Below are 25013 nucleotides of genomic sequence, written 5' to 3'. Positions count from 1 at the left end.
GCGGCCAGTTTAGGACCAGAAACGGAGAATATCAGTATCTGCCTGAATATGCAAAACAAGTCTCCAGGAGGATTCAGGAGGCATCCATAGCACTAGATGCTGTGAGGAGGGGGCATGAATGGCAGGCAGAGGGTGGGGGGGTAAACATTCCACCAAATATGCTTCTGGACCACAGGAATACATTCCTCCAAATAAATAAAATTGTAAATAAATCATAAATAAAGCAAACATTTGCCCCACCTCCGCCCACCACACACACACACACACACACACACACACACACACACACACACACACACACACACACACACACACACACCCCAAAAAAGCAGATTTTTATAGGAGGACACACAGCTAGAATAAATAACAGACAGGTGATCACAGCCACAGTAAGCAAGTCATGTCTAGGTGATCACGGGATGTGGGATGTGAGGCAGTCACTGTGAGACAATCAGGTAATCCCCAGGGATAGAACCACAGGTCTCATTCTAGTCACATGTGTTCCCAGAACGATCATTTTCATGGTGTTCAAAATGTGTCCTGAGGATCACTTTGGTGGGGAGAGGGCAGAGCAGAGTGATCAAAAATGCAAACTTTGAAAATGACCTATCTAGGAAAAGCGTACCAGCATCACCATCATCCAAAACCCACATTATTCACAGAGAGTTTCTTTGAGGCCCTCTACAGTGTTCAATGAAGCAATTCCTGTGCATAAGTGATGAGCCAAAGTTATCTGACCCAGATACATATTTTGTTTCCAAATTCTTCAGTCTTCATGCAATTTTCTCCGAAATATGAAGATCTGGAAGAGACCCCTCCCTGCAGAGCCCTGGCCAACTGTGAACCCCATGACAGGGTCATGAGCAACTCTGCTCATGGCAACTGGTTTAACATCTGTGCCAGGCAAAGGCCATACAGAATGGCCCAGCAGGGCCTGACAGGCTACTGGTGGTCCCAAAACGTGATTCCCATTCTGCCCAAACATTAATCCTAAGAGTAAGCAGAAAGCCAGTTTTCTAGAGAAGTAATTACATAATCCACTTTTTTACAGAAAAGCTTTTCGACAGAGTAATCACTTGAGCAAAAGGAAAATAAATATTAGTATGAATATAACTATAGTAACCAGGCATAAGCTGAAGGCAGAGCCCAGATCACAAGGGTTCTCATGAATTCTGCAAACCACAGAGTCGAGATTTGGGCGGTTTCCTTCTGCAGCTCGGTGGCTGTCTTATTAGCAGGCTCGTAAGATTAAGGTCTGGTATGATAAGCAAATATGAAGAGCCACCCTCCTCCTGAGGGAAAATTCTCAGAGACTACAACCAATCTCATTCATTCATCACCTCAGTTGGCTCCCTACCCCCACATACCCTTTCCTTAGCTCATAATTAGTGTGAAATGCAGAATATCCATATTGTTTGCCGTTTACCTTCCCACATCATTAAGACTCACAGACAAAACATTTGTTTTATAACCCCAAACAATGATGAGCTCCATAAATATACTTCATTCATTTATTATTTCAGCACACATTGACCATGAACCTACTGGAAGGCAGGTAACAGGTACTTAGCCTCAGGAGAACCCTAAAGACAGGGACACAGGATTCCCAACAGTGTGGTCATAATGCAGCCGGCACTCAATCCCACAGGATCCCAGCTCCCCTGAACAGGGACAGCAAAGGCTCACTGTCTGGATGGAACCCCATCACAAAGGGATGGCATTCCAGCCAACTCCTGGCAGGCGAGCCACATCACCCAGGCCGATGAGAAGGACAACTGCAAGCAGTGTGTGCAAAGGCACAAAAGCAGAGAAATCAGGGTCCACAAAGGGGCGGGGAAGAAAACGTGTGGCAGAGGAGCTGGAGAAGTCGAAAGACATGTCTGCCATATCAAGGAGCATGCACCTCTGCAGATAACAAGGGGCCAATTTATGGCCAGAGAGAGCAAACAGTAGATTTTGAACATGTTTGAATAAAACCAAGGGCGATTCTTCAAGAAAGAATATGGGAAACAGGAGTTTTCGATCACTGGCCAGGACTTGCAGGCCAAATGGAAATGGGGGGATTTTCTGAGCTGGATGTCGACTGGGCCTGCACGACCAGCACCCTTCCCTCCCCACAGCACGTGGTCTCTGCCCCAAGACGGCTATAACCATAGCCCCAGTCACCCAGGCACACAGGTCAAGAGCAGCCAGTAAAATCCTCCCCCTGCTGCCTCACACATCTCACGACTCCCCCCCTCCCAGCCGACCGGGGGCACCCCCTTGATGCCCCCTCCTTCTCTGAAGGCTCCACTACAGATATTTCCAGTCTCACAGCGCCATCCTCTTTAACCGGTGTTTCACTCTTGCTAGGGCCTTTTTCTCATTCTTCCCGAATGGTGAGTTTTGAAAGCAAACTCCTCGCGTCTGTGGAAAAGTATCTAGAATTAAAGTGGACCACAGGGGCGCCTGGGTGGCTCAGCTGGTTAAGCGACTGCCTTCGGCTCAGGTCATGATCCTGGAGTCCCGGGATCGAGTCCCGCATGGGGCTCCCTGCTCAGCGGGGAGTCTGCTTCTCCCTCTGACCCTCTCCCCTCTCGTGCTCTCTCTCTTATCTCATTCTCTCTCTCAAATAAATAAATAAAATCTTTAAAAAATAAAAATAAAAAAAAATAAAGTGGACCACGTCTGAGTGTAAGCAGTTCATAGGGAGGGTTACTGAGAACGACTGAGGAAGCCGGCTGGGTGTGAGAGGTCTCAGACATCGTCAAACATCTACGCTAGGTGATGAAGGTGGGCACAGTCTTTGACGATAATGTCCAAGATCTGGAAAGTTCACTTAAGTGGGATACTTTTCTCCTCCTGATTACAAATCAGTGAGGTACTGCTAATGTGCCTAAAATTCTGGGGGGGGGAGGGCATTAAAGGAAGGGGCTTGAGGCACAAATACAGCAGGAAAAACTCAGCCTTTTTTTTTTAACTGAAAATCTGCTGATCCAATTTACATTTCAAGGTGAAACATACAAAAATAATGGTCAATATTATTTCTCTTCTTTTTTGGTTTTAAGGTTTTATTTATTTATTTTGGAGAAAGAAGGCAAGAGAACTTGAGCAAAGGGGGTGGACAGAATCCCAAGCAGACTTCCCAAGGAGTGCATAGCCTATGCGGGGCTCCATCTCACGACCCCGAGATCGTGACTTGAGCCGAAATCAAGAGTCGGACGCTTAACCGACTGAGCCACCCAGGCCATTTTTGACGATTTTTGACCATTTTTATCTTGTTTCTATACATCCCTAACTCACTGCATTAGCACTGCCTCAGAGACAATGACCAGCAAGGAGGGAGGAGTGCTCTCCATCACCCTGAAGCCCGGCCACACACAGGCAGAGAGAGTCTTGGTAAATTCGGTTTGATAACGGTAACCATGTCAGTGATCCCCTTTTTGGCCACTACTCTGCAGAAATGGAGAAGAGCCGCTGAAAATGCCTGGAAAGGCATTATACTCCTAGCCCTCTGGAAGATGGAGTTTAGATTTTTCTAATCTGCAGCTACCCACTCGCACTTTGGGGCTTTTTTTTGTTGTTGTTGCTTAAAATATTTATTAATAATGCCACTTCATCAGTTTACCACATGGCATCTCGCTGTATTCAAAGGAGTTCATTACTCAAAAGACCATCTGTCTGAGAGCTCAACAGAAGGTTTAAATAATCGGTGGCGAAGAATGTATGGTCACATTGTATCAAGTCAAATATTTACATCTCTCAGAATTTAAATATGAACGTTCTTACCCAGCCATCCACCACAAGTCAGACTTCATTACTACGCCATTCTTTTGGTATCTTTACCTTCTAGATTCTCAAACCTGTAAAGAAATGACAACACGAGGCAGGCTTTAACTTATGCAGACAGGACTGCCAATCACAACTGTCTGTGCAGCACCTTCATTTAGGCAAGAGAAAAAATCCTGACGGCAGCAGCATTTTCAAGCAGAAAGGCAGTTAAACATGAATCAGAAAAACATTTGGGGAAAACAGCTGATTCTGCCTTTCTCAGCATTAGTAATTGTGGCGGATGTTGCATTGCTACAATCAGAAGCCGTGGGAGCAGCCGGGGCTCCGATGGCCCCACGTCACGACAAGCAACCCCGGGATGGGCTTCATGATGCTGACAGCGCAGCCCTGGGCAGGCGAAGCCCTCGCCACCACAGGAGATGAGGTAAGAAACCGGGACAAGTGCATGCGTTCACGCAGACAAACACTAACGAAAAAAACTGCTTTCAAAGTGTTTCAAATTAAACACAAATATGAATTGCTGCAAGTTTAAATAGGGGAAAAAAAGGCAAGGTGGGAGAGGTACTGCCAAATCCGTTTCTTAGGTATCAGTTTAAAGGACTGAGTGCAGGGTCGTCTATGAGGCTCAGTGGGTTAAGCGTCTGCCTTTGGCTCAGATCATGATCCCAGGGTCTCGGGATAGAGTCCCACAACCGGCTCCTGGCTCAGCGGGGAGCCTGCTTCTCCCTCTGCCTGCCGCTCCCCCCGCTTGTGCTCTCTCTCTCTCTTGCTCTATCTCAAATAAATAAAACCTTTAAAAATAAATAAACAAAAATAAAGTACTGAGTGCAGTAGGAGAACTAAGCAAAACACCGTGCATTGGGAGACAGGCAAGATGAGTGGGAACAGCAAGGACTTCAGGGAAAAGCAAGCGTGAACGAGAACCCCTGGACTTCCCAGCTGGTGGCCTTGGACAAACCTGCACGCATCCCTGAGCTGCTTCCTCATCTGCACCGGGATGATAAAAGAAGTGGGATTATACAGCAACTGGTAGAATCGGCAGGAAGGTGAAGTGAGATAATGTGGGGCCTGTGTCTAGGATTTGGGTACTCCAAAAGCGCAAACACAAAACCATTGCCTTCTCTCGTTTTCCCCCAGAAGAAGTTCTGTTTTTGTTTTTGTTTTTGTTTTAGATTTATTTATTTATTTATTTGAGAGAGAGAGAGAGAGAGAGAGAGAGAGAATGAGACAAGGGAGGGTCAGAGGGAGAAGTAGGCTCCCGCTGAGCAGGCAGCCCAATGCGGGACTCCATCCTGGGACTCCGGGATCATGACCTGAGCCGAAGGCAGACACTTCACTGATTAAGCCACCCAGGCGTCCAAGTTCTGTTTTTATTCTACAACCCAGATCCAGTTCTCTCTCCAACTCAAAGATGAAAAGGTTCGATCCGCAACACCACGCTAACTGAAGGTCCCCGACAACTTTCACATCTAAGGACTGGAAGGAGCCCAGGGTGTGTGGGTGCCAAGCAGATTTACTGCTCCCTGCTGCACAGGGTGGGGGAGGGGGGAGCGGAAGCAAACTAACTGAAGATGCGCTGTGAGCACGTGGAAAGTAACTGCAAACCAAAGGCGGGATGCCAAAACCCATAAACAAGGAGTACTCACTGCAAGAGCTTTAGGGATTCACCAGGAGGAAAGAGGTCCCAGTGGGAGGGGGTGAGATGTGAGCAGGGCCTCAAAGAATGGTTCCCCTCCATCTTCAAAGAGAGAAAAGGACAGCGCGCCCCAGGCTGTGCAGAGCCCGCGGAGGCTGATGGATAAGTGGGTGTGGTGGGAGCAAATGATTCATCATGAACATTAAAAGCGAAAGCCAGAAAGACTAGTTATTTAGCTGAAGTGTTGAGCCTTAAAAAGCCAGGCAGGGGAATTTTAACTTTATCTTGAAAACAACAGCTTTTGAAGTCAGAGACAGGTTTAAGTTAGATGAAGTCAATTTATATTGTTTTTAGATCAATTTACAGTATTTACATAAATACTGTATTTAGCTCAGTGCCCAACAAAGAGTGAGCAGTGATAAAATGTGAGCTTTGATAAGTATTGATAACAATATGTTTATATATGGCACTCACACAGCATCATGTCTTTCTTGACCTCTTGAGGACCAGAGTTGGAGCGGTGAGATGGGTGGCTCTTGCTAACTTACGGAATTGGTGTCTGACTCAGAACAGGTAAGTAATGAGGATTTGTTGAATAAAAGAATGCATAAGTGAGTGGATCATCATGGCAGATATGGCATTAGGAAAGAAAAGGGGAGAACGAAGAAGGGAAGAGTCAGGACCAGCGGGATGAAAGCAGATTCCTGTGCGTTGGGCGCCTGGGTGGCTCAGTCGGTTTAAACATCTGCCTTCGGCTCAGGTCATGATCCCAGGGTCCTGAGATCGAGTCCCGCACTGGGCTCCCTGCTCCGTGGGAAGGCTGCTTCTCCCCCTCATACTTCCCCTGCTTGTGTTCCCTTTCCCTGTCTCTCTCTCTGTCACATAAATAAATAAAATAAAATAAAATAAAATAAAAGATTCCTGTGCGTCACGCACTCACATGGACGCAACCATGTGGACCACTGTCCCAGGTCCAGCTACTCGTGGGAGGTGGCCAGACAGCAAGGAGAAGCAGCCCGCCTGGGATTTTGACAGAGAAGCGGCTCTACCACCTACTGTATTATACAGCTAAACCCTGAACAACACTGGGGATTACGGGTGCCAAACCCCACACAGTCGAAAATCCACGTGTAACATCTGACTCCCCAAAAACTTACCTGCTAATAGTCTACCGTTGACCAGAAGCCTTACTAATAACATGCACGGTCCTATGTTTTATATGTCGTATGTATTCTACACAGTATTCTTACAATAGAGTAAGCTGGAGAAAAGAAAATGTTATGAAGAAAATTATAAGGAAAATATACTTCCAGAACTGTATATATAAAAAAATACCGCATATAAGTGGATCCTTGCAGTTCAAACCTGTGTTGTTCAAGGATCTGCTGTCCTCCTTCCCCTCTGGGCCTCTACTGAACATTTTCCTCCCCTTAATAAAATATATGTCTCAGTCTCCTTCTACTTTCAAATTCATTTTAAAAATAGACCTTTTCTGTAATTTGTGAGTATTTCCTGTGTTCACCATCAGAATATAAATCCCTAGAGTATGAATACACATGTATATTCACTAAGGAGCTGGAGCCACCAGGGAGTGATCAATCAAAATTTTCTGATTAACAACAAAGCAACAACAAAGCATCCACGAAATCCCCCTTCTGGTAACCCGTGTTCATTCTTTCCTTCAAGCACCCACTAAGCATTTACTTCTTGGCAAGGCGCATGGTGCATGAGGAAAGATACATAATGCGTGAGCCCTGACTTCAGGACGCTTATCATCTACCCAAGTAGGAGGCAAAATGGACATACAAACCCTCCCACAGCATTGCTTTCAATTTCACCTCTAAGAAAATATTTATTTTTCCAACACAGTCACTATTAAAGACCAGAATGGACACATCCTGAAGTTCTGTCTTGATGTCTTGTCTGTGCCCCTGAGAGATCTATGTTAACAAGTGCTACAATTATTTCAGTGTAGCCATGAGAGGAAACGAGAAGTAGCAAAGATGTAGGAGTCAGATTTGAGACAGAGCACATCAGTAGCAACACTGTCTTGGGGGAGAAGATGTCCACAACCCAGAGGAGAGGGGCTCACTCAGGAAAAGAGACGGGGACACAGCTGTGCTAAAATAATAGTATCATATTAGGAAATAAAATATTTACGCTTAAAGTTCTATTTTTAACAAACTTACTCTAATCCAACCTCTGGAATACCCAAACCTTAAATAGGAAATCTCTTTCCCGCCACGCTTCCCTAAAAATAGCCCCCTTTCTCTTTATCAAAATATGGTGTAGATTTCCCTTCGGTTTGCCTTTGCAAGAACGCAGGTCTAATGAAGAATGAAACCATTACTCAGGTTAACCAGAGCACACTGTCTGTGTCATGCACATACATCTCGATGCTATGACACACGTTGGGGAAGTTTTCCTTCTAGAAATGTGATCTGCATCTAGCCCATGTTTGCTGTGGGCACCCCTGGCCCTGCAGCTGTCGCCGGCAAACTGAATATTGTTCCCAGGCATTCCACAGAGTTTGTCAGTTTAATTTTATCCAACAGGCTGAAAGAGGGTTCAATTATTTTTATTAAAATAACAATAAGGAAATAATTCCCAACAATGAGCATCTGAGTGAGAGGCTCTGCACCCCGCATGCTCACTCATGTCTGTGATTAGCAAAACTCAAACGTCCCTGCTTTCTCTCCACTAAGTAGGCGGCCTGCTTCCTTATAACTACTGCCTATGGAATAAAAGCAAGTAAGTTAAACTAGAAATTGAGTTTACACATTTATGTACCTTAATTAGCCCACACTGGCCAGAGGCTTTTACTTTAAAATCAGATACAACACAAACATCTGAAAAGTTTCTAGGCTTTACATCACCTCACTAATCTCAGCAGTGCTGAGAAAACAAGCCACACTCATATCAAACAAGTGAAATCACTCAGCGGGACACATTTATCTTGCAGTGGTATAAAGCCCCGTACCCGAAATTAAACAGAAAAGTCTTTCGGACTTAACAATTTATCTCCAAGGGAATTTCGGCCAGAGTGGGAAACCAGGTATCTGTGGAGTAAAGTGCAGCCAAGCTGACCCACAATGACATGCTTTGCCTAGCCTGCACTACCCCGGAGCAGCAGAATCCCACTCGGACCTGTAACGGCTCCAGGTAGGCTAGCAAGGGCAGGTCTCCTTCTCATCAGGACTCCCAAAGACGTGCTCTACCCAAATGCCACAGACCGCAGAACCTAAAATTACTCTGCCATACACCGGCTCTCACCAAGTCCAACCGGGGGCAGTGACAAAGCCCCCAACTGCTAAATGTAATCTAATAATTTGCATATGTAAGGATAAAGGTCTAGACTATGACATCAGCTTCACAGAAAAACCAGCAGATTCAAAAAAGACCCAACTAGCCCACTCAGTCTTTGGAAATCCCAGATAAATGAACAGATGAAAAGGACGCAGCAGCAGGAAAGAGCGGACTCTGTATACAGTCAGTCCAGAAAGCACAAAAAAAAATTTCTAAACAAAACCATTCTGGGAATTCCCCGTTATAGAAAAGTATGGGGCGGGATGGGGGGGAAAAAAGCCATTCATCACAAGGGTGGTAACTCACAAGGGTATTCACTGAAAAGTTGCTTCCCTAGCAACCTGGATCCTGCTAGAATGTCCTGGAAGAGCACTGTGAAGTAGAGAGAAGCCAGAGTTAACCCAGAGGACTGTCAACAGCTCAAGGATCACCTCAACTTGGTGAGCCCTGAACAGCTAACAACAGGATTCCTCAGAGACGACATTCCAGCCAAAGATAGCAAGAGTGTCCGCAGTCTGAAATGTCCGCCACAAGAATTCAGGATCCACTGGGCTGTTCAAGAGTTCAATGTGTGGACTGTCCTAAAGCGGCTATCCCTGCCTGTTCTGAAAACTAACAGAGGAATAAAGTGAACTCGATTGAGCCTCTGTCATCAGGGTTTTGTCGGCAGCCCTAGGCCCTCCAAGACCCCCAAACTTCTACAGTATCTCATGGAGCCCCAGGCTTTTTGGTGGTGGTGGTGGTGTTACTGCTGTTGCTTAAGCCAAGAGACCCAAATAATTCCTCGCATTGATGTTTTTAAAAGACCGAACTCCCAAACTTCTTTTCTTCCCTCCCTTCAGTGACAAGGCAGTGCCATGTGAGGTTGAACACACACACACACAAAGACAAAAATCGATTCTGGAAGCGTGTTCTAATGCTGCAGACCCTGGAGGGGTTGGAATCCTACAAACAGACAGCTCTTGGGGGCACGTGAAACCAGACAGGTAAGTTTGCAGACCGGGAGAAACTAAGGGACAGAAACAAGATAAAGTCAGAAGAAATTCTGTATCATCAGGAGCCATTTTCAATGGCACTTGAGAAACACTGAACTTTTGCTTTGTAAAAGGAGCATCTTATTGTAAAAGGAGCATCTTATTGTAAAAGGAGCATCTTATTGTAAAAGGAGCATCTTATCTATCCTTTGTTCCACAAACACAAAAACAAACCGAAGGCCTCCAAGGTAATGAATATCAGGGTCAGACTAAGTCTGCAAGAAAGCTGGTAAGATGATTTACCCAGAAAAAGTTAAACTACACACTTAAAAAAAAAAAGGCGGGGGTTCATTTCACTCAGTGTTTTAGACCCAGACACCAAAATCTCAATAGAGGCATAGAGGAAGAAATTGGAAAGACCAAAAGAGACACAAATCAACACTTATCACGGCCCTGAGGCAGCAGTCAAGCAAGAATGGAGAGAAAATCCTACACCCAGCCAAGGTAAATTTTCACCAGTGCTACATCAGCCAAAGAAGATTAACAAATGCTAAAGAGGGTAGCTCAGTAACAGAGTGGGATGGAAGGCGTTGGGAGGCTGGCTTAGCATAGTGTCTGTCAAATCCACGGTAGGTGATGGTGGAGAAATTTGTGGACCTGGTCTCGTTTCCATCTCCCGCAATCAGGATGAATGGGAGGGCATAACACACCAAATGCCTGTTCCATGAGGAAGGCATTCCTCATGACGTAAGGCACCCAACGATCTGGTTGCCAGTCTCCCCATTAAATGGGGACACAAGGGGCTCGAAGAGTGGAGGGAGCTATTCACCTGGAAGCCACGGGCAGCTGGAGCAGGGGTTGGATTCTGGTCAAGGGGCTACACGATTCTTCATACACATGCCATTTTCTCTCCCAGCCCCACAGAACACCGGGTCCTATCAAAGGGTGACTTCAACCAGTCTTTCCATTCCCTGACACTGGCCTCCTGTTAACCAAGACTCCAAGGCACTATAAACTTCTGGATCGTCCCCGTGAACATTTTTTCTCCAGCTACTGTGTTTTCACTGTGTTCTCACTGCCTCGGAGAAGACGTAATGCTTACTCCCTCTCTTGTGTTCTGGCAGACGGGACCCAATATTACCATTACTTATCTTTCCTTTTTTTTTTTTTAAAGATTTTATTTATTTATTTACTTGAGAGGGGGGGTGGAGAGAGAGAGAGAGCACGAGTGGGTGGGAGGGGCAGAAGCAGAGGGAGAAGCAGACTCCCCGCTGAGCAGGGAGCCCGATGCGGGGCTCGATCCCAGGACCCCGGGATCATGACCTGAGCCAAAGGCAGACGCCTAACTGACTGAGCCACCCGGGCACCCCTACCATTACTTATCTACATGCTTGTCTCTTCCATTAGACTAAGAACCTAGAAATCAGAGAACTCTACTCAATTTTGTATTCTCTCACCCTGCCCAACAAGGTACCAGGTTCAGTGAAGATACAAAAACAAAAACAAAAACAAAACAAAACAAAAAAGTCAGCTAAATGCAGTATTGCAAGTCGGCGCAGAACAGAATAGTGCCAAACACCCTGTACCAGCAAGACATTGTGACGTGACCTGTCAATACGTAAGTCATACATTTAAAATGTTCAGGTGGAATATTTTTATATAAAGTATTATACCCATATCAACAAAGCAATGTTGGGATGGAGAGCAAGCCAAAACAAAGGAACAGCCTTACTGGAAAAAGCGACAAGCCCTAATGGCATTGTTCAAACAGAACCCTACCTGGAAAGTCAGTTGCCGTAGGCTTTCATCTTGTACAGGAGAACTTCCCTGGAGAGCTGAGAAAGAAGGAAAGATCTCCCTCTGCGATTTAAACTTTAAAGAGCGAGAAGCCCCAAGGCCTGTAAGATCTGACTGTATGTACCCTAATTAATGGCAAAATAGAATTTGAAAACGGAGTTTGGGTCAGCCATTTGGAATGTGGAAAAAGGAGAATCCGGAGCAAATGTTGGCATCCAGAGAAGGCACTTCAGCCATTAGACAAGGAATATTCTCTCATGACATCCTTGCCTGAATCCAGTGACTGTTCGTTCCTCAGTCTCCCCTGTTCCCACTGCAAGTGTCCCAAGCAACCTCCAGATCTCTGCCTACCTTGAGGCAGAGAATGTGGGGACCGAGAAGACGTCCCCATGACTGTATTTATTTCTATAAATTACTAAGTGGACACTCGTGTTACATACTCTGGTTAGTGAGCTTGGTTAATGTGATTATAGGTCTGAGAGATGGACCCCATCTCAGCGTGATGAAAAAAAATTTTTTTTCTGAATGCCAAATAATGAATATCACCCACAAAAGTCTTTTAGAAGAGTTGGCTGGCCTTTCTGCTCAGTGATGCACTATCCCACGTATTCATGCATGTTTTCTTCAAACCTCTCTACACTACATGAATCATGTTTTATTGAGGAGCATCACTTCTGGTCAACAGTTGTTTTGTGTTTGTTTGTTTGTTTGTTTTGTGTTTGTCTGCATTTTTGTTTTGTTTTGTTTTGTTTAACCAAACAGACCACAATTTACTCAGCAAGACTCACTGTCCTGGTGTACAACTGAACTCCTCTCTCAGTGTAGAAATGCCACAGAAAGAGCTTGGCTTCACCAGTAGTAAGTTAATGCTGCCTTGGCAGGGCTGAGGCTAATTTCTTCAAATTTAATTTGCAAAAACCAGCCCAAGGCTACCCTGATATAAATTCACTTGATGTGTTAATTTCACACTTTAGAGTCCTCATCCCACTGGTGGGTGGGGTGGGTGGTCTCAAGGATGTGAAGTAGGGGAGGGTCTGAATTTGCCCAAGCAACCTCAGACACCAGCCCTCCTGCCTGCCAACGGGAAAGCAGGGATTGTGCCAGAAATCAGCCAGGCTGAGTAAATTATTTTCATTATGCAGAGCTCTATCACTGGGCCCCAGCGTCTCGTGTAATCAATTCTTTCGTCCACATCTTCATACAGGAGGGATGCTTTTAATATGGGCAAATAACGATATAAACTCAATCGGCTCCAGTTAGATCTAACAGGTACCATGTACCCAGGGCACCAAGCCTGGGAACTACACGGGTGAAAAGTATAACCCCTTTTTGCCCAGGTCTGTGTTCTTTTTTTTTTTAAGACTTTATTGTATTTATTTGAGAGAGAGTGAGCAAGAGAGAGTGTGTGTTCATCCAAGCAGGGGGAGAAGCAGAGGGAGAGAGAGAGAGAAGCAGGCTCCCCGATGAGCAGGGAGCTGATTCGGGGCTTGATCCCAGGACCCTGGGAATCATGATCTGAGCCGAAGGCAGACATTTAACCGAATGAGCCACCCAGGCGCCCCTAGGTCTGTGTTCTTGAGAAGAAGTGTGCCAGCTTCAGTAAAATAAATACATTAAATGTTCTGGCATAAAAACACTGTTTATAAAGACCATGACGTAATGAGATGTGCAATGGTAGAATGCTTCAATATATACATAATGCTTTAATATATAAATATCTATAATTAAATATAATATATCCACATATATTAAAATATATACATAGGATCTTCACAACTACACAATACAACCACACATGGATACATAGACACACTTAATTCATAAAAAAAAAGATGATATTATCAGTTTTCATCTTTGGGTTTGGTACTTGGGGTGATTTTATTTCCTTCTTTCTATCCAGATATTATACACAGGGCACATATTACTTTTATTTTTTTTAAGATTTTTTTATGTATTTGACAGAGAGAGAGAGAGAGAGAGAGTGAGAGCAGGAACACAAGCAGGGGGAGTGGGAGAGGGAGAAGCAGGCTTCCCGCTGAGCAGGGAGCCCGATGTGGGGCTCGATACCACGACCCTGGGATCATGACCTGAGCTGAAGGCAGACGCTTAACGACTGAGCCACCCAGGCGCCCCAGGACACATATTACTTTTGACAGGGATACCCCTCCAAAGCAAAGAAGCCTTTGGATACAAATATAAATATCCTCAATTTATCAGTAAGTGAAGATCTCTGTCTACTCCTTTAAATCAGGAAATAGCTCAATTGTTGGAGTCAGCTGCGATGCTTCTATAGGAGGCTAATTTGAATCAGGTATAAGTTGACTCTATCTGTTTACCAGGGGAATAAAAGTTCTGTGATCCAGGGGGGGTAATACCTACATGTCAGCAAATCCATCTAGAAACAAATTTCCTTCCTGTTGATTCCCCCTAATTCATTCATGATTTTTAATCCCCGTCCACCCCTTTATCTCCACTTTACGCAGAACCGTTGGCCTTTCAGGGCCCACAGAAGAATTAGCTCAGAACAGAATGATCCCTGTGTTGCCAACAAAGAAACTTAGTTTTGAGTTTAAAAATAAGGGTTCTTGGGATGCTCGGGGCCTCGCGGCAGCCAGCAATCCCATGTCGCTCTCCCGCAAAACTGTTCGGATGGAATCACTTGACCACCCCGGACCCCAAATCACATCCCCGAACTGGGCAATTAATAAGACATCAGTTATCTGATCATTAGTAATTTATAACCAAACAATAACATTTGAAAGAAGTGGATCTTCCCTGTCAATCCTGTACCCCAGTGGCCTTTTAAGAAAACCCTTGGAAATACAAAATTGAATCTGGAGTCTTCTTTTTCAGATCTTCTGCCTATTGGGCTAGGGAGTACTCACGAGTCCCGTTAAAAGGGCATAATCCCTCAGAAATGGGAAGGTTTTCCAGGGATGGCTCAGTCCTCATGGAGAGGACGTCACTGCTTCCTGGTCAACGTGATCAGCAGGAAGAACCTCCAGCTTCCACTATCTGTGCCTCTGGCAGATGAGAGCAGGAGGGGCAGCACTGAGTGGGAGGAAGGCCCAGGCCAGGGGCAGGGTGGGGCCTCCAGCCTTCAGGAGGCCACTGATGAGGCCCGGGATCTTGATGCAAAGCTTCTCCCAAAGCAGGCCTCAGACCCAGGCTGTGTTGGTGTTAAGTTCTAAAACCAGCCAGAAAATGGAAGCTTCTAAGTGGATATAATTTCCTCAAAGGAAACAGAATCATGAGAGGTACCATTACTGGAAAAACACCGAAATAAAAAGGTGGGATATAAGAAATGTAAATTATTCCATTAAAGATCCTGGATGCTAGTAGAGCCCAGATATTTATGAGAAGGAAAAAAAGTAAATAAGAAAACTGCAGTATCCTGAGCTAGAATTTTGATAGATATAAAAAAAAAAAGTCTTTTCTGAAGCATTACTTTCATTCATCAAATATTTATTAAGTACCTACCACCTGTCAGACAAACACATCATGATCATTACACGTTTGTGCACATGTATAAAAGTCATTCCCTACATCCCTACGTGGACCAGTTCCCTGGGAGGTAGATCACAATCCCCATGTCAATAAGATAAAGTCAGCAGATAAAATGAATTCCTGGACCTTTGTGATAAATGCCATCAATGACCTCCTATCCCCACAGATTATCTTCCCAACTCCAAATAATTGTCTGTCAGTGGAAAAGAGAACAAGGCTTCATATAAATTTTAAGAAGTCAGCTTTGTTTATTTTAAATGGATGTGCAAATATGCGTCTGTCACCATGTGATCAGAATAAGGACTGTATGTTTTAGGCATTTCCTTGCCAGACTCTGAATAGCTCCTGTTATGTACCTGCTGCGTCCAAGGAAGCTTGCTTATATTATTATCAGCAGGCAAAGCTAACCGGAACATCCACTCAACACAAACATGAGGCCAAAACAATGGTAAAATAATACACTAACAATTCTTTCAATGTACAAGAATTCAAACTGGATCTCATACTCATTATCTTTGACTCTGGTCCTAGATTAGGTTAAGTACACAGATCACCGATTCATCCTATGTTCCTCTCTGTCACAGAGACACAACACACAGAGTCTCCAATAATACGAAATAGAGAACTAACGTGTGTCCAGGGTATATAGCCCCGTGAACTTTCCAGTCATTTCTGCCCCATCTACATTCACCGTACAAAGGTAAAGAATCCCTGTCTTCTGTGTTGGACTGGCATGTCTGCCAGTGTGACCCTGGTGAAGTTCCTCATCATTTGCTGGGCTTTGAATGTCTCATCGGTAGAGTGAGGCTTGGAACTACACAGGTGGTCCCCAAACATTCAACGGGCCATGCAGACGACTGCATTAGAATGATCTTGATGAAAATTCCATTTACTAGCCTTCACCTTAACCTACTGAATCAAAGTCCGGGGGCAGGGCAGAAGGGGACACAGGGCAGCATGTGGAGTGGGCTAGGAACGGATAGTTTGACAGAGACCTCTGGTTGCTCTTGATATGCATGTTTGGAAATTACAGACGCCTTCAGGGCTGGAGGTAAAGGGGAGGCCAGAGAGCCAAGCACCCAGAGTGTCCCCACTCTTCCAGCTCCCCTCTGACACCCGAAGAGAAGAACTATGGCATGAACACGGATGAGCTCCCCAGGTCAGCAACAAATCCCCACGGGGGTTTGGAGGGCATGGGACCCAGAGAGAGATAACGAAGAGAAGAAAAGGGGAAAAAATGTCCAAATGTACCTGAGAAAATCAAAATGTTCCTTTTGACAAGACCAGCCAGGCCCACCCTATAGAGTGACACAGATTGCAAGAGTAAGAGGAATCATAAGTTTGTAACCAGCATAAAGAAGGAGTTAAAAAATCGTCAGTATCAATCCTAAAAGTCATCCAAGATAGCTCAGAGTCTATCCCCTCACTAAGCACTGCCAAAGAAAATCTTTACTTGGCTAAGTGCCTCATTGTGAATTAGTTTGGGTATGGTCTTTACGAAGATGTGTACTCTAAATTAAAGTCAAAGCTATACAGCAGTGATTCTAATTCACTGCCTATTAGGGCATTTTAATGGCAGGGGATGCAATAAAGGAAGAAAAGAATCATAAATAATGTCCAATCTATTATGTGGACACTTTAAGGGCATCACATTATTTTACAACAAGAGATTGTTTTTCCATTACAAACTACTAGGAAACTCATGTTTCTGCCTCCTAATGGAGTAATGCATATTTCTGACAATGGATTAGAACCCAGCAAGTTCTGATGGTCATTTTAAAAACATGTTTAAACTAATATTTAGTACTAGTTTTATCTGTTTAATATCATTTGATAAGCAGAGCCGGACAAGCAGATCTCCCCAATGGAGAAAAACGCATCTTTTTAGACAGAGAGCAGAGATTCAAGAATAAGAAAATGCTTCACGTGTCATTTTTCCCCTAGCACTACAAACTATGCACGTTTTGGCGCACGTTAAAAGGAAAAGAAGAACAAATAAAAATCAGCAATCTAACCAACACCTGCAAAGTGATGTGTCTGGAGAGCTGGGACACTGGAGGAGAGCATCACCTGACAGACCGCCAAACCTCTGTATTTTTAGGCTATTCAGACTCTTTATAAAGAAAAAACAAAAAAATCCTACATGCCTGAACTGTGAGGCGGGAGAGCCTACTTGTAACTCAGCCCTTGTCAGACCAAATCCAGCAGAGCCTCAAAAGGTTCAATAGCCTTTTTATAAACCTATTGTGTGGGTTAGTGCCTAAAAATAGTATGGTTCGGCAGGCAGATCACACCGAGGAATAATTCCTCCATACTCAACTGCCAAACAATAGACAAAGGAATGGCAAAGAACACCAAACATATTCACAGGCGGCACCTAAGCCCCCGCGGTCACCCCCTCCGTGGATCCCTCTGGGTTCCTGACCTCGTCTGAACACCTGGGACCCACTGAGCCATTCCAGCCTGGATGAGAGAGGGACGGGCGGGGGCAAGAGGGCACTGATTCTACATGATTCTAGATTCTACAGCACTCACAGCCACTTCCAAGAGATTCCATTCATCGCTGAAACAGACACGACTGACGGTGATAATGACATTACAGTAAGGATGGAATATGGCCCTTCCGGGTCTCCCCCACACTAATGCTGAGTTTTCCACCTCCCCTGCCTATCAGAATCAGCTGGGGAAGTTTAAAAAAAAAAAAACACACAGACATTGGAAATTCAGTCGCAATTCAGTTTCTAAGTATCAGTTTTAGAAATCAGGCATTGGTATTTTTAAAAGCTTGCTGGGTGATTCAGATGGGTAACGAAGGGTGTAGAACAACAAAGGCTTTTAGGCCAAGTCAGGTGCACTGCCCAGGTGAGAGGCAGGCAACAAAAGCCAGCTGGGAGGGGGTGAACGTCAGGCACTCAGCCTGCAGAGGACGGGCCACCAAGAGGCCATCAGCGCTACAGTTTCTAGACACCACTCCTGGAAAGAATAAAAATCCTCTCACAATAGGCAACTATGAAATAGATAAGATTACAAAAGAGTAAAAACTTACCACCTCACTTTTAGTACTCCTTCATCCCCAGTTCTACCTTAGCGCTCACTTTTCCTTCTCTCAATATATTTACAAAAAAGAGACTCGACCATGGATTTTTATAGTGGGGAGAGGACAAAGCCCAGATGGGAGAATAAATTATAGTGTCTTACAAACAGATTTCAGGGGCACCTGGGTGACTCAGTCGGTTAAGCGTCTGCCTTCAGCTCAGGTCATGATCCCGGGGTCCTGGGATGGAGTCACGCATCAGGCTCCCTGCTCAGTGGGAAGCCTGCTTCTCCCTCTCTCTGCTGTTGCCCCTGCTTGTTCTCTCTCTCTCTCACAAATAAATAAAATCTTTTAAAAAATTTTAAAAAAAGATTTCAGTTGCTTTTTCAGATAAAATCAAAGGGACATAAAATGACTAGATCAGCTGTAACAAGCACTGCCTCACAGAATTCGGCTGAAAATCTTACAATAGATTATTATACCCTTTTTGCTAATATCAAAACTGGGGCCCATCAAACATTAAGGAAATTGCCCAGGTTACATGACGCTAATAATCTGACAACCTGAGTGGCAGACCCTGTCACTGGCCAAATTTAAAATAAAGGCTCGTTCGCATTCTTGTCACTAACCTACACTATCTGCACCAAGCCCGTTTGCCAGATGTTTTTGTGCAAATCCATGGGAGCCAGCACGGACTCTGGCTAAAAGCCAGATGCATGCATACACGAGCCCTGGGCATCTCTGACCTTGGAGTCCCTGCATCCACAGGGCATGGAAGACAGTGGCAGAAGCCGTTAGCATTTAAGGAAACTGTACCTGCCCAGGGCTCACAACAAGCCTTGGAACAGAAAAGTGCCCACAAATGCTGGCTACTAGTATCACTATATTGAGCGTAAAAGAGAAAATCAAAGAATCCGATTTTAGAAATGTGTTCACAGTTGTTAGGTAATTAAATATAAAGACTGAGCATGTTTCACTGCACGTGTAGACCCTCCAAATAAACAACCTTATAGATGCGATGACTGCCATGATTTTCTGTCAGTTGTGTCATGTCAAGTTGTGCCTCGAGGTGTGAAGGGGACCAAAAGACCTCCAATGCTACAACGTCCCAGACCACAGAGGAGTGAGGCACAAGGGCTGAGTTTGGAATGACACCCAAAATGTGAGGGTGCTCTCCCCACCCCTATCAGACACATGGCTAATTACCCCTGAATTGCTTCTCTCGAGGAAAAACAGTTACTTTACTTCAGAAACAAAGTCTTAACACTACCCATTGTTCTCACTGAATGCTTCCTTTATGAAATCTTCCACCCATATTTCCTCCAGCGAAATGTTTAATAACAAACAAAGGAAAAGAAAACACACCATGCTGAGATGTAACTTACAAAGTTACAATGTGTTCTGTGGGAGCGCCCTGGTGGCATTCAGGTGCACGCACTAAGGATGGTGATGGCAGCTTTTCAGTAAGGGAATGTTCACAATTGTGTCTTTGTAAGATGATACTGCAAATGCTTTCCAAATAAGAACTCTCCAGAAGACCTACCCAAAGTTGGACACTGTGCTGTAAACCTTTGGTAATGGAATTCCTAATATAATGACTTGACTATTCATCCCATTCACCTTGCAGAGGTCATCCACAACTGAGAAGCCACTTCAGGTGAAGATTCGACCAACCAGGAAAAGGTCCAGCTTTCAGGATGGTCAGGGCCAAGTGCGTTTTGGGAGGCTCGCTACTTCAAGCAGGTGTTGGGGTCACGGACAGGTCATTCACCCAACACTCATCGGAGTATCAGAACATACCATGACTGCTTCATATGAATCTTATGCACATTCAGGTTTTGCTAGGATTCTATTTGGTCCCACACATCAAATGTTTATCTTTGTGAAAGATCGATATATGGACAGGATCGGCATAATTGCACCAATTCTTCTTGTTGGTTCTTCTCAGAAAATAAGACCACGTCTTGCAATTTCCGTAAGATAAGATGAAACAGATGACTTAGCCTTCTCCAGAAGTTGACCTGCCTTTGGGGCATTGACAAAGAACGGGGTCTGAGAGCCCAGCTCCTCCTGGTTCCATAACTGATTAGCTGGGTAACCCTGAGCACATCATTTGACCTCTCTGACCCTCAGCTTCCTTATCTTTAAAATGTGGATAATAACACCTACTTCACAGAACTGCTGGGACAGTAAATGGGAGCTGAAGTACTAAAATATCATCTACCATACAGTGGAAACAGTAAGCAAATAAAGCTGCAATAGTGCAGTAGAATAACTACTGAGAAGAGGAGAGAATGGCCAGCAAATACATTGCAGATGAGATGATCTGCCTCACTCCATCATAAAGTCCCTCCCAGGTGATTACATTGATTGGGGTTACATTTTGGGAAATATTATTTGTAATATAATGGACACAAAGCACATTGTCATTTCTTTGACTAGGTAGAACCTAGTGGTAAGAAAAGAAATTGGAAAAAGAGAAGCAAAAGAAATCCCTGGTTATCAAGAAAAGTGCATCTTACCTTGTGAATTAAGAAAAATAATCCCTACTGTAATAAATGACAGGTTTGTAAGAAACAAAATGAAATGACTAATGATTCACATAAAAATAAAAAGAAAGAAAGAAAAAGAATTCCAAGTACAAAGCAGTTTTAAGTGTGACTGGCCTGAATCAGTCCACAAGAAACCTGAGCACCGGACCTATCACATGAAGGACCAAACCCTACTTTGTTCAAGGGATGGGCTCGAGAGAGTCCTCCCAGCCTTGGGAGGAGCAACCAGCAGGATGGCCCCCATTGCAGGAGGAGAAAGGATGGCTCCATGGTGGATCTTGCTCAGCCTGCCCTATGCCCTTGGTGACTTCACCAAATCTCATACCGTATGCGATCATACACAAATCCATCAAATCATCTGTTTCCACACATCTTTTTTTGCTATGAACAAAGCACACCAAAATGTATGTGTCTAAATGTATCCACTCACCCATTCAAACATGTATATTAAGTGACTACGACATGCCAGCCTACCTGATGGGTGCAGAGATCCATGGTCAACTCAGCTCACTGGTATTTCCCTAGTATTTGATGATTACAGCAATCAAACCTCTTATGAGAGCTATCTGTATATGCTTCTTTCTGCCCTGTTAGATCATAAACTCTCAAAGGGAAGGAGCACATTTTAATCATGTTGTTTCCCTTGGCTCCTAACAGAGTGCTCCACCAACAGAAATTACCCAATAAACGTTCACTAAACTAAATCAACCTCCATGATGCATGGAATGGGAGAGCCCATAGCCTCTCACCCATGAGGTCTTCAGATTTTAAAATCCTTTGCCTGAGGTGGCTAACCCTTTCTAAACCTGGCTGATAGTGGAATATGAAATGGAACGTTTTGAAACAGAGTCTAGAACCTGTCTGTGTTAGCCCATGAGTATAAGCAGCAAAAAATGAAATTCAGCAAGAGGTGTGAGATCACCCAAACATTTTATATATAGGCCAGTGCATTTCCCAATGTCTAAGAGCCTGTAAAGGATCGGGTACCATCACAGTTCAGACTTCATCTTGACATCCAGATCCTGGCAATCACTGGCACCTTGCCACCAGACGCAAGCAGATGGCATCCACCCCGGTGCTGTTCCCCTAAGTAGAGACATCCAAGAAGCATGATGCCTCTGCAGAAACCTGGGCAGGACAATGAGAAATTTACCTGTGAGTACACTCTAAGTCAATGGAAATAAACTGAGGCCCCTCTTGAGGTCCACTAGAGCCTTAGAACCACCCTGGCCTTACAAAGTTGGCCAAAAAGAAAAGAAGACAGGATTGAAAGGAAGCCTAGCACCCCTTGCCAATACTTATTTTGATTCCAAGAAGGCGCAAGGATGAAGGTAAAGCTGAGAGCAGAGAGGAGGAACCAGATATTCCTTTCTAAGAAGAAGATGCCTAAAGAGTTAATTCCTATCAGAAATCTGAAGGCTTGAATACACACCATGAGACCAGTATGGTGCCAGCTATCCTGGAAAATCCTATTCATCTTTGTAAGGACCAGAATTTGGAGCTCAGCCTAAATTTTTCTTACTAATCCCTTAATGATAATAATTGATTTCTCCCACAGAACAAGTCTCCTGATCCTCTGATAAACAGGCTGCTAAGCCTTCATGAAGGCTAAAGGAGTCCTAATTTCATCAATGGGAAAATGAGGAGACCAAATGGTAAAACCGTCCCTCTACCATTACGCAACAAGTCAGCAATTAAACCAGTGTAGTACCTCCTCAGTTCCGATGCTCTTACAAAATCTGTAGATTTCAAGCAACGCACTTTTATATATAAGTCTACGTGAGAATAATGATCTTTGCACAAGTGAAAATAGAAGAACCGAAGCAAATGAACTTCATTCATACCTTATAACAACAGAAAGATTCGTGATGACCTGGGCTGTAATCATAACCTGTGTTAGGACAGCATCTGAAATGGATTTTCAACTCGGAAAGAAGACTAGCCTTACTACATGCTACGCTCTTAAAAGAGTTCGTCTGGATTCACATCGTAAGAAACTCAAATGGTTAAAAAAACAAAAAAACAAAAAAGACAGTAACTGAGAATTTGCAAAAATACTTGTATCATGTCACAAAGGACTAATATCCAAAATAAAGAAGTTTCAAAAAAAAAATCAGTACGTGTAATAATTCCAAAGATTAGTGGGCAAAAAAAAAAATTACAAGTAGCCAATAAAGGTGCCTAACTTCAGGATTAATTTTCTTTTAAAAAAGGACATAAATACTAAAACAATGAAAGAGTTTTTACATTAGAATCAGAAACAAAATACTGAGATTATTCACAGCTGGTGCCAGCTAGAGGCTCACTCCTGAGTCACAGATGGAATCCTAAAGGGCACAACCCATCTGAAGGTCAATTAGCATATCTGCCAAACGTTTAAGCATGAGTACTCTTTCATCCAGGAATTCCATTCCTAGGAATTTATCCTAAAGAAATGGTTGTATAAGTCTATATATACATACAAGCATTTTGTTAACAGGAGCCAGGCACTGACAAGCACCTAAATGTCCTTCAACAGGGATTAGTTAAATTATGGTATAGCTACACATGAAAACTAATTCATCATTAAAAAAAAAAAAAAAAATAGGAACTACCTAAATGTTGACAATGAAAAGACAGCTACAATGTACTGGTAAGAAAAAAGCAACTGGAAAAACAGTATGAATTGAGTAATCCCACTTTTATTTTGTTTTTTGTTTTAGAGTGTGCATGCAGGTTTAAAAGAAGGTCTATCAGCAGTGAGTGCCTTTGGGGAGTGAGTTTATAGGGGGGATTGATGCTCCACTTTATATATTTCTGTGTTTTCTGGACTAAACACACCTATAAATTTTAAAACTAAAGAATGTAATTTTTGACAAAATGCAGTACGCTTGAAATCGTGAGCCTGTGTCACAAATGTTTACACAGTCTCATATTGTAGAAAAATCAATAAAACTTCACTCATCCAAATTAGCCATAAAGAAACTAATCTGGACAAGGTATCCTCCAGGCTAGCTGCTGTACGCACCTGATCAGGAATAAGCCTGGCAAGCTAGGAGCTAGCAGGGTTCATTCCGGGCAAGAGCTAGTCCCCACAGTGCTGGAAAGCATAGCAAGGGACAAAGGCGGGTCAGAGCGGCGTCCAGGCAGCCTGTGCCTTGCAGGGGCCTGAGGCCAGAAACAGAAGGAACTACTCACCCAGATGCAGCAGGGACCAAGGAACCAGGAAGGACAAGCACAGCTGAGCAGAGGGAGAGAGTCTCTCCTTTAAACCAACCCAGGTAATACTTCCCTTTTCCTGTGCTGACAAGTAAATGACGCCCCTCTTTGTTATTTCCATATTAGAATATACTCAGGCTCCAGCAAGGTCCTTAGCACTTCAGCCAAGTGCTCTTGTGTGAGTCCCACACAAGAAGGAACAGACCTCTCGCCTTCATTCCCGGTCATCGTCCTCTCCTGCAAGTAGTTTTGACATCTCACCATCCACGTATGTTTGCCGTGTTTATACTTGGTTCCAAGAAAACCTGTGGTACCTTGCCACTGAAAACACACTTGTCCACTTAACGACATTTTAAAGTGCAGGCTCTCAGGCCACAGACTTCAAAACGCACCAACGCTCAGAGAAACAAAGGCTGTGGGAACAAAGACGAGCCATAGACTTGACCCCTAAGTGCGGGACTTGACCCTACAGTGGACCCCACAGGGAGGGGACGGCACTCGAGAAGACACTTTGGACCAGCTGAAGATACTGGAAGACCAAGACAAGATTAGGTATAAGTAATGCATCCACTCGAAGTTCTGGGCTCATCACTAACGAGTTAGTTAACATCGTTAACTAAGTGAACAGCTCTGTTTTGAGGAAATCCACATCGAAGAACTTGGAGGGTAAAGGGCCAGAGACGGAATGTGCAGGGGGATGGTTCCTCCTGACAGCTCCGTCACAAACCCATCCGATTTCCTGCTGTTAGGGAAAATACAATACTTGTGAACACACACAAGGAGGGGATCAGGGAGCTCTGCCTTATTCTACGCGGGAGGCAGGTGTCCCCGGTGACACAGTGGGGCCCCGGGAAGATGGCTGGGCCCCATCTGGGGAGCCCTGGCCCTCCTCCACCTCGCCCTCCATCACTTTCCTCCCAAGGGCCCCTCAGGGCAGGGCCCACCCGCCACCAGGACCAAGGCCTGTGTGCAGCCCCATATCCCCCACTATGCTCCCACTTTGTCCCTAGAATCTAAGGGACACTCCATGTAGAGAGATACAAACCAACTTTAAGATTCATAGCCTTTCAAACACATTAAGGGATGCTCACTGGAGCTTGTCATTCACTCCTTCTGAAGCCCCCGATTTAGGCAATCCCCAAGTTCAAACAGCTCCTTACAGCGATGCTCATCTATGCATGGGCTGGAGGGGTGAAAAAATCAGAACATTCGACCCCTAAGCCACAGGGAACAGAAAC

At 44.3% G+C, this 25013-nt stretch overlaps 1 protein-coding gene across 9 annotated transcripts in view; it reads right to left on the bottom strand.

Annotated features, from left to right (window-relative positions):
• SIPA1L2 (signal induced proliferation associated 1 like 2) overlaps positions 1–25013 on the bottom strand; it is a 216297-nt gene that overhangs the window by 143178 nt on the left and 48106 nt on the right. For 2 of the 9 annotated variants that reach the window (XM_027595915.2, XM_027595911.2), the window contains exon 3: positions 3769–3842. The exons of 5 other annotated variants lie outside the window; for them this stretch is intronic. The gene's annotated coding sequence lies outside the window, so the exon portion shown is untranslated. Of the gene's footprint in view, positions 1–3768; positions 3843–24866; positions 24959–25013 lie in introns of all 9 variants that reach the window. 2 more of the 9 variants (XM_027595910.2, XM_027595912.2) reach the window with 2 other exon arrangements.

The sequence above is a fragment of the Zalophus californianus genome, chromosome 15 (assembly GCF_009762305.2).
Source record: "Zalophus californianus isolate mZalCal1 chromosome 15, mZalCal1.pri.v2, whole genome shotgun sequence".
NCBI lineage: Eukaryota > Metazoa > Chordata > Mammalia > Carnivora > Otariidae > Zalophus > Zalophus californianus.
Note: the sequence above shows the minus strand (reverse complement) of the source record. Positions and strands in the feature narration are given on the sequence as shown.